The sequence below is a fragment of the Oxyura jamaicensis genome, chromosome 27 (assembly GCF_011077185.1).
Source record: "Oxyura jamaicensis isolate SHBP4307 breed ruddy duck chromosome 27, BPBGC_Ojam_1.0, whole genome shotgun sequence".
Classification (NCBI taxonomy): Eukaryota; Metazoa; Chordata; class Aves; order Anseriformes; family Anatidae; genus Oxyura; species Oxyura jamaicensis.
This window is the reverse complement of record NC_048919.1, coordinates 708698-719482: the sequence shown is the minus strand read 5'-3', so window position 1 is coordinate 719482 and position 10785 is coordinate 708698. Positions and strand designations below refer to the sequence as shown.

The 10785-nt window shown below is 45.1% G+C and overlaps 1 protein-coding gene and 1 long non-coding RNA gene across 8 annotated transcripts in view; both read right to left on the bottom strand.

Annotated features, from left to right (window-relative positions):
• Positions 1 to 10785, bottom strand: part of MYO1D (myosin ID) — a 157564-nt gene that overhangs the window by 146134 nt on the left and 645 nt on the right. The gene's annotated exons all lie outside the window — the stretch shown is intronic.
• On the bottom strand, positions 9793 to 10761 carry LOC118178715. The gene is made up of 2 exons (XR_004756277.1): positions 10659 to 10761; positions 9793 to 10504 (listed from the first exon to the last, which is right to left on the bottom strand). It is a non-coding gene; the product is annotated as an uncharacterized LOC118178715 (long non-coding RNA).

The following is a 10785-nucleotide window of genomic DNA, read 5'->3' as shown; positions in this document are numbered from 1 at the left end:
AAAAAAAAAAAAAAAAAAAAAAAAAAAAGATACTCTTGAAGCTAATGAAAACATGGAAGTTTACATTACTATACGGTACTCTTCCTTGCATGATGGGGGATGATACAAACCATGTTTTAAACGATAGTATCTGCCCTCAAGTCTTCTTGGCTTTCACACTCCTACCTCCAGAGGAGCCGTCCAGGTCCAGCAGGGCACCAAGCGCACCGCCCCAGGCCCCCCCACTGCTGCCCCCTGAGCAGGGCGATGGTCCCGAAGGAGAGAGAAGCAGCTGAAAAGTTTCAGTGAAAAACAAGACTCAGTTTTGACAATAAACAGCCCCCCTGTAAGACTCCAAAAATGTAAGCCCTTAATGGAAAACATGTTTTCTATCAAGTGATTGGAAAAATTAAGCAAAAAAAAAAAGTAATTATTTCAGAATTGTCCAACTTGACTACAGTCTCCTATCAAGTCTGGCTTGCACAGTCTTACACCGGGCTTATAAAGGTTTACACATATCTACTTTTTCTTGGCGTTTCCTCAAAGTGGTTTAAGCTCAGTATAACTAATAAAGACTCTGAGAATTAGCTGCCAGAGACTGGAGATGTCTAGCTTAGGAATGTCTGCATCCCTGAAAGCCAGGATGCAGCACGGCCCAAAAAACAAGTTTAAAAAAAAAAAAAAAAAAAAAAGAAAAAGAAAGAAAGAAGGGGGGAGAGACGAGATTTCTATTGTTTGTTTTGCTAGAGACATAAATGCTACATTTAATAGGAAAAAGGGAAATGAATATGCTCCTTTTTATATACCGATTTCTGCATGTACGCACAAACATTAGTGTTCTTGTCACTTAGAAGAGGTCAGTACATAAACCCCATAAAGCAACGTTACTTTCTTACTGCGACACAGATGAAACTCAAAAAAGGAAACACTTTATTATCAAAAGGCATTGTCCACAGAGTTATACATCTAACCCTCAGTCTTATTTTAGAAAGTCTCCCTGGTAATTTGCCTGTGCTTTTGAAAAGCAAGTAATATGTTTTGAATTATAAGAGGTTACAGGGACATTTTTGTGGTAAATTTGGACTTTCATTTGCAAAAAAAAAACCTTCAGTGCTACAGAAATCCTTTCGGAAATAACATTTTTTTGTCATTGCTAAGCACTTTTCAACAAAGTTTAATAGCTACTGTTCCAAGGAGCTGTTTACATCCAGCTTTGAAAGAACACCATGGTACTTCTCTCCTTGCAAACAAAAGGAAAAGCAGCATAGCTTCTTTCCAGTATTCTGAGAAGCAAACAGAAGAGATACGCACTCTGCATTATGCAGGAGCAACAGTCTTCTGAGAAGGCTCACTCAGAGCCCTGGTGCTCAGGCTCTGATGTTCTAGGCTTTTTCTAGAGCCTTAAATTACACTCAGCTCTCCAAGTCTTCTTTCATTAGTTCCCCTGCTCTTTACACTCAGGATCAAGAAGGAACACATCAGCTATTAAGGAGAACAGGAAAATACTGTTTCTAGCCTCAGAAGTTTACAGACTAGATATCCCAGCTGCTCTATAAACAGTGCATGGGAAGAAGACCTCAAAGAAAGGTAGTCAGATTTTTCCTTTGAAGGTGAAACTTGCTTTAAAATTCATTCTTTTAAACAAAATAACCTATTTACCTGAAGTTTAACAGTATGAATAGAAGAGAAAGTTTTACTGTAAACATCTAAAAGATGCCTAGCCACATGAAAGCTTCATTGTGCTCTTGATAACCGTGATGTAAAAGCCTTTACAGCCACCAGCCTTTGCTGACTGATCTGCCAGCCTTTACCATCTCAACATACTGTGGAGGAGCTCTCCCAAAAGAAAGCTGTGCTGTTCATACAGTGGGAAAAGCACATCTTGTTGTTGTTTTAGTTTGTTTTTCCTCGCTATTCATTTTGAGACAGCCTTTGCTGCCACCCAGTAAGCTGTTAAAATATGCATTCCCTGTACTCGATTGTCTTGCTTCCTGGATGGAATGATGTAGCGAGTTGCTCAAGCCACCTTCAGTTTCCCTACTATGGCTTTGTCCTTGCCACCATAATAAAACAGTGCAATGATGAAGGCACTGATTGATGAGTCTGATGCTTACAGTGGAGGACAGGTATTAAATGGGAATCTTCTCAGAAAGTTTCAACTGGCTCCCCAAAGTATACTTTGCCTGAGGGGTAGCAATGTATGCCTGCTCTGCATCACAGATTAAGAATCTTTTCATCAGGAGCCTCATTTCAGAAGACTCGTTCAAAGGACATCAGAAGTTTCAGTGAAAGACCACGTAGTTGGCTTGATCTAAATAAAGAAGACTGCATGTTGTACTGGGTCTGGCTGGGATGTTAACTTTCCCTGCAGCAGCCCATACAGTGCTGTGCTCTGCACCTGTAGCTAGAACAGCAGTGGTATCACACCGGTGTTGTGTCTGCTGCTGAGCAGTGCTGGCACAGCATCAGGACTCTCTCTGACCCTCCTAGGGGGTGGGCAAAAAGTGAGAAAGAAACATCAGCAGGGCAGCTGACCTAACCCAACCAAAGGGATATTCCATACCATATGATGTCACACTCAGCAATAAAAGGTGGAAAAAGGAAGAAGAGGGGAGGGGTGGACTCTCGTTGTGAAGACGTCTGTCCTCCTCCCGAACACTGGCTACGTGCGTTGAGGCCCTGCTTCAAGGACGTGGTCAAGCATCGGTCATTTGTGGGAAGTAGAGTAATTTCTTTTCCTCTGCACTTCCACATAGCCTTTACTTGTTTTGTTTAGTTATTCCCTTTCCCCCTCCCTCTTCCCCTTTCCCTTTTTTTCCTTTAGTTGAATTGTTTAATTAATAATATTTCCTTAATAATACATATATATATATACATATATATATATATATTTCCTCTTTAATTAAATCATCCTTATCTCAACCCGTGAGTTGTTCTTTCCTTTACTTCTTCCCCTCCTCATCTGAGGAGGGGGAGTGAGAGAACGGTTGTGGTGTTCAACTGCCTAGCACGGTAAAACCACCACACATGTGTGGAAAGACAAGCACAGAAGTACAAACCTAAAACATTAAGCTTCGGAGATGGAGTTACCCTAAGCTAAACATTCACGACTTGGAGCACATCACATTGCACAAGCCAGAGTCCTGCCACAAAGCTGCTCGCTCCAAAACTTTTGTTCCACAGAAAGATGCAGCAAGAACTTTGGGCTTCCCAAATGAAGCGACGGCAACCTTAAATGGGAACAGATCACCACACTTCAGTAAATCCTTTTTTACCTGACCAACTTCAGACAGGATAGCATCAGGCAAGGCTCTGTCCAAGCCAAAGAGAACATAAACTCCCCCGGGGACAGATCCCATATGGAACCAGGAAACTACTCGAACAGATCAACATGATAATCAGCGGTTACAGCATACCAAACCTCCTACCATGACAAAGTTTGTGCAGCCTTCATAAATTAGACATTTAAGGAGGGGGCAGTATCTTTGCTGAAATTTATATGGTTCTTCTTCCATGCCAAAAGGAGCACGGGAAAAGTACAAAAATGCTTGTCAGATGGTTTTCAGGCAGACCTATTAATGGTTCGGTACTGTGGGAGAAACTGATAAACAGTGGAAGGAGATAAGCTGTGCTTCTGAGGTCAAACAGGAAAGAGGCAAAGAGATAGGTGAAGCAGATAAAACAGGAAGCAAAAACAATCTCTGTGGATGCACTTTGAACAAGCACATGCGGGAAGGGGGGGCTGCCAAGGCCTGAGACACGAAGCAAGCACAACATCAGCATGAAGGTGACTCTAGGCAAGAGATCCAGCTGTGCGCACAGCCCGGACTCAGACCCAATGCACAATGCAGGAAACAACCCATAACTTTGAGCAGAAGGCTTTGATCAGGGGGAGCAGGCAGAACAGCACACTGCTGTCCAGAGGAGCACGCTCAGCCTTGTGGGCAGACCTTGGCCAGGAAGATCACGGTGGGCTGGGGAGGACGCCTCGGCCATCAGCAGTGCTGACAACACGCCAACGGCCTCTTCAGCAAGGGGGGCGGATGGGCAGGGGCTACATCTGTACAAAGGCACTGAAGGAGAGAGAGAGGAGTGTCGGGGATGGCCCAGGGGATACCATAGCTATAGAGACACAGCCAGAAAATCAGCAGGAGGAGTAACAAAGGGGCACGCAGCACGGTGCTTTTCAGAGGGATGGTGAGAGTACTGATGCTCTGGAGTACAGCAAGAAACATCCAAGGATGAGAAATGATATGAGGACACATAAGCAGCTGTCTACAGACCACATAACTGGTTTAATGCCATGTTTTCACCAAACATAAAACACGTTTTTCTGGGAAGGATCAGACAGGATCGTACGCTTACTGAAGTTTCACGTCCCTGGAGGCTGCCAGGTCAAAGCAGGCAAATGGCAGCCACAGGGCAGACCACTGCCAACTTCTAAATCAGGAACGGATGGCCAGCAGCACCACAGCAAGCAGGAACCGCATGGTGCAAAATGCTTCGGCAGACAGGTAAACGGGACATAACGCGACAGTGGTGAGACAAGCATTCCAGCGCTGTTCAGGGAGAAAATTCAAAGTCTGCACGGAAAACCACTCTGAAATCAGAAAAATGGAAAATGCCATCCCTGTCACCAGGTAAAGCGGTAAGAGTGGTTGTGCCCCAGCACCGCTCACACTTCTACAGATGAGACTGCAAAGTAGAACACTGCAAGAACATTGATGACAATGAGGGTGGGTCCCATCTTATCATTAGCAACTGTTCTATTTAAAGGTCTTCACATAATCCCCCTTCTTCCTAATTCAGCTTCTCACTGCTGGGTTCTGACAGCATCTGTCCAGGAGCTGGATCCTTGTGGGTCCCTTGCAACAAGGGATATTCCATGATCTAAATGACTACTTACAAACAGAACCAGTCCACTGTCCTGTCACAGCCTTCAGCAGTTTGGCCCCAGGCAGACCAGGTGAGAATGCTAGCTGAAATAAGTCCAAGGAATTCAAAAAATTCATTCCTAGCAAACAGATAGAGGATCAAATTAATGGTTTAGGTCAGAAGAAAACAAGTCTTTTCAACAGCTTAAAATCCAACGCCCCTTTTTCACTCCCAAAGACAGAACAGCCTCACATCCAAGGTGTTCTTTTAACATTTGGAAGCCTCACAATGAAAACTTATTTCCCCTCCATGGTCTGTTTAACAGAGACAGAAGTATCAGTACGTGAACACAGCAACGTGAGCTGATGTCTCGTCACATCTAACTGAAAAGCCACGAAAGGAACAGCCATCTTCCAGAAATAGTGCCTCTGTTTCTGAGAGCTGGAAATGAGTATTTGGTACAAAGTGAAGCACACCTCCCTTATTTAACACTCACAGACAAACCTGGGTGCAGCCATCTGTTCCCCCCCCCCCCCCTTCAAAATCCTTTCATTCCACAGTGAGATGCAATCCTGACTGAGGGACTGGGAAACAAGAGTGATGATGCAACTGCCAAGTATGTAGCAAGATCTGCAACTATAAAAGGAATTCAAGTAAATATGACTAAAGGGGAAACGCTCAGGTAGTTTAAAAGCTTGCTCAGCCCAAAAGGAATGCAAGGGGTTGGTGGAGCAGCAGATCAGTGAAACCAGCAGAAGCAGAATTTTGAAGAGAAGTCAATATAAAGGACTCTTAACTAAAGGGCACCACGAGACTCATTGGAAACATTAGCTAAGACTTGCTGTAAGAACTTGGCACATCTTAAAGCCAGACCCTTAGCTAGTGTAATTCAGAAGGCAATAATAAATGACTTCAGCTAAGATGACACAGGCTACACATGCCATCTCAAACATATGCAAGTAGAATGCTGAACTTATTTTGACATTACAGCACCACAAACATACACTGCCCACTCTGATGATCTTTAGGACCCATCTTACTTCATCAGACTATGAAATAATTGCAGGGAAGAGACGAGGATGAAAGTAAAAAAGGTTGCTGAGGAAATCCTAAATCAGCAGCTGACTTTCTGTTGATATACTTCTTATAAACAATTTTTTGGCAGCTATTTACACAAAGATGTAAAAAAGGAACATGCCCTATTCAGCTGACACAAAACAATTTGATTACAACTGGATCTGTAGGGCTTTCTCTCCACACCTGAAGCCACTCCCCAGCTTGCCACCTCCCGTCACGTTTTGTCACCTGTGCTGTGGCAAGTGTCATAAACACGGCTCGGTGGCAGCTGGCAGGCCAGGACCAGCAGGTCTGCTGCACAGCATCACCAGCATAAGAATTTAAAACTGTAAGGTATCCTGGAGGACTAATCTCATTCATAAATCTGTCCTCTTATATTATTCATTATTACACCTCACCCACACCACCTATTGTAACTTTTCACTCCGAGAAAAGAAGGCGTTCATGACAGACATGCAGAAGACTCGGTAGAACTCTGCAAATTAAGCACATACAGAGGCAAAACAAAGGCTGCCCTGGGCACCCCGCGCACTGCTTCATTCACACAGGTGCTGTCCGCTGGCTGGTCCTCGCTCTGGACGCCGGAAAGCTCACCCTGACGCTCCTTTCTGCTATTTGCATCCTTCGGATTTGCTTTCTAAGTGAGATGGGTGGCCCTACCCGTTTGCAAAGATCAAGCTGGAACACATCCAAGCTCGTAAGTCAAGTTTTGATAGACTAAGGGGAATTTTCATTCCGATCATTCCAAATCCTGACACAAGACAGCTCCCTGCAAACCGAGTAATTCCGAGGAGGCCCAGGAAAGCCGGCACGGCTTCGCTGCCAGATGCCCGAGCAGCGCCGCGGTGGCAGAGAGGAGGCTTCCCAGCAGCTTTTTAATTCAACACCACCCAAACAATTCAAATATTCATATCTCATTTAGAATTACAAAATTAAAATGGCTTAAAGGCATGGAAAGCTTGTTCATTACACATGAATATTTCATTACCAAAAGCATAAATGAAACCAAGCATTCATGTAATATTTTCTCTGCCAGAATAAAAGATACTTTACTACCTAGTGCAAAGCTAAATCTCCCCCCCCACAGCTTCAATCAAAAATATGAATGTTCAAGACAGCCCTCAATAAATAAGAAAGCCAACATCAAAAGGTCAGTAGAATAGAGAGTGCCCATTCACTCCAACACTTTACTAAGATTAAGTAAGAAAGGGCACTATGCAGATGAAGAATCAAATGATATCGACGATCAGCAACCCCACTGAGAAAGAACTGTTCTTAACGTGTTTATGGAGACTCCAATCCTCCAAGGACAGGAGCAGAGCACTGCCTGGGTCAACACCTGTCCCTTGCTCGTGTCACCAGACCTGCTGAGGACAGATGGAAGGAACAAAACCCCTCTCCAGATCAAGAGGATACTAAATCACAGAGCAAGGCCTGGAACCTGCATTTCAGGTTGGAAATTAGGAGACATTTCTTCTCAGAAAGAACAGTCAGGCACTGGAATGGGTTGTCCAGGGAGGCGGTGGAGTCACTGTTCCTGGGGGTGTTCAAGGAAAGGTTGGACGTGGTGCTTGGTGATATGGTTTAGTGGGTGACATTGGTAGTAGAGCGATGGCTGGACCAGATGATCTTGGAGGTCTTTTCCCACCTTATTGATTCTGAGATTCTAACGCTTTGGCCTTTCAGAGCCTTGAGGTGAGGGAACGTCTGCGTATTCACACGCACAAGTGTGTTAATATCACCTACTGAAATGGAGTGCTAAAGATGGCGTCATAGGTCCTTTTCAGGTCGCTCAGCAGTGATGAAGTCTGTATGTTTTTAATACCATCTTCGGCTTCTTGTATCCAAGCGGACAGAGATGCAAACCCAGGAGGCTGACAGCTTTCCACATCAGGGTCATTCAGAACCCAAAACAGATCACTTTTAAGGCCGTCAGATACTATGCAAGAAGTAGATGCCTTTTGGGGAGAGAGCCCCAAAAGGTATAACCTATGCACAACTTCCTCAAGAAAACCCATCCAGATATCTCTCTTCAGCATTCAAAGCCTAATTCCTTGTTTCACTTTGCTACAGTTGTCTTTTTAGGGGACTGCAGCCTTACCTTTGCTTTCACAGAACAGGAGACAACCATAAGAGCAAAAAAAAATACAAAAAAACAGTTTTTGCAGCCCATCCTCAGACACGGGAGCAAATAATGCTGAATATCTGATGAAGTGCAAACTCTTCAGATATGACTGTTTATAGGACTTTATAGTTGCTCATTAACGACTTTTATTTACAATTATGGTGTAACACCCAAGGACTGCTTGAGAGCTCACATGAAACTGCCGGTGCAGTAACTGGTTGTAAGACATGGCCATGAAAAAACAGCTAAGAATATGAAATCCTCACTGAATCACAAGACGACTCTATAAATAACAGGGCACAAAGCGCAGTGGTTGGGAACCGAAGTATAAATCCTCCTTGAGCCCACCCGCCTACCGATGGTGCCTCTCACTTCTGCAAGCAAAGCAGACAGCCACACTAATCCAGCTCATTTCAACAGTCCTAAACTCCAATATTACACAGTAATGAAAAGGACAACTTAACCGTTTCTCTTTTGCCCACTAGAGAAGTCCATGGGGAAAAATCCTTGCATGCACCGAGACTGGTATGATTTCAATTCCACCCACATCTGGGCTCACTTGGGAACTAAATCCAGCACAACCCCTCTTGGGTCAGCTGGTGACCCTGGACAAAAATAGCTCTGGCAAAAAGCTGGATTTATGGAATAGGGCGGAGCCCGTCCGAGTGTGGCCACAAAGTTAATGACGGAGAAGCAACAATTTCCCCATTCTATTCCATGCTCTGCAAGCACAAAGGCAACTCATGCCATCTATACAACGTGACAGAAGTAACGTGACATCAGCCCCTGAGCAGGTCTGAATCTCGGCCGTAATTTGGGTCTGACACCATTTAAAACATATCATCAGCAACTGCTAATTACCACCTCCAGAGCAGTAAACAAAAGAAACTGAAGCTGCCTGAGAAGGATGATAAAACCAGGGGCACGGGCAGGTCAGCAGGTAGGGCCAGAACTCTAACCACAGTGTCAAACAGGGCCCAGCAGAGTTTAACAAGTTTACTAAAAAGCCACACTTTTGGTAAATTCAGACTAGCTTTTCCAAATGTCTCAGCACAGACAAACCTAAAGTCAGGAGGCAACAGTACCAAGGCAAGAAAAATGCACATTATTTTTAACAAAAGATTATTGAATCTACACTGTCTGCACAGATAAAAGACAACCTCGAAGTGCGGGCAGAACCGTGCCTGCAAGTTGCAGATTACACATGCTGCAGCAATTCACAGGTTCTTGTGCAAAAGCAGAAGGAGTTTAAATTGGTGTCCCAGGGAAGAACCTGCTTTTGAGTACCAGCGAACAAGGTACTGGCATTAAAATGATGCATTACGGTATATCGGATTTAATTTCTATACCTCAGGGATGCCAAGCCAAAATCCTGAGGCAGGATCAGCATGGAACAGGATGGGAAAATCTATGCACCAGACGTAAGGATCCAGAATCACCAGCTCGTTCTCATTCTCTTCCATGCAAAATTAAAAAGACTACCTGTGCAGGTAGTGAAATCAATCAAATTAAATAATTTGATTCCTAACTGGAACTAACTTGCTACGTTGATTTTTAATTTATCTAGCAGTCCTTCTGTTTCCAATACCACTTTTAGATTTCTATTACACATTAACCAAAGAATAAAAACCCCAAGAACAAACTGTTACATGCAAGTTTCCTGCTAATTACGACTTTGTTTGCAAGCCTTCTGTAACACAATTAGTGCATCAAGGCATGCACAAATAAGAGGCAAATTTAAGCTTTTAGAGGCACCACAACATTTATTTCAATCTGACTTCTCCTTATGTTCAAAGTTCAACTTGTTCGTAACGTATTTTCATTACTGTTTAAATATAAGTGTCCTCCCCACCCAAATAAAGATCCAGCACGCAGGAGGAAGGAGAGCAACAAGCACGCTGGCTGCCGCTTGGTACTACGTGGGGCACTGCTGGGATCCCAGCCCCAGGCTGCAGTGCTCAGTGGCAGTGCTGCCAGACCTGAAAGGTGACAGATTTCAGAGGCCATGGCACAAGAGCCCGAAGGAGCCTGGTTCTCCTCTTCCCTCGCCGCGTTACAGCAGCTGGGGAAGCTTGTACCAGCTTTCTTCCCTTGGTTCTTCCCTTGGCACTTGCCAGGGCTGCCCTGAGGTGTTTCCAGAGGCCTGCCACGTCGTTAATTCGGCCTGCTGTCAGCAGCTCCCCGCAGCACACAGGTGGCGGGTGAGGAAGGGCGCTTTCACCGAGGTCAGAGACACCTGGGCAAAACCTGGGGGCGGCAGCCACCAAGTCACGGTCCTGTCCCAAAGGCGTCTCTCAGCAAACGCCAAATCCTTGCACAAGAAGGGGCAGAAGAGTTTATCAGGAAAAGCTGGCATGAATCTTTTATAATGGAAAGTGAAAGACAGCCTTAGTCGGCGGGTCCCCGCGAGCTGTCCTCGCTATCAGCGTGCCCGGGATTTGATCAGACCTCGACACTGAGAGGGGAAGCGGGAATTAAAGCAGAGACCTGCCCGCAGCCCATCGTGCTCGGGAGGGAAATAAAAGAATCGTAAAGATCACGAAACGTTAACATGATGAGCACAAGGCGACCGGTTTTATAGCGCCGGTGGGAGCGGAGCAACCTTGGACTTGGTGACTTTTACCACCGCTTGCCTCAGCGCAGCTCCGTGCACCTGTCGGCGGGGACCGGGCCCGGCTGGGGAGCGGGTGTGAGGGGGGCACGGGGGGGGGACAGGGAGAGGGCAGGGA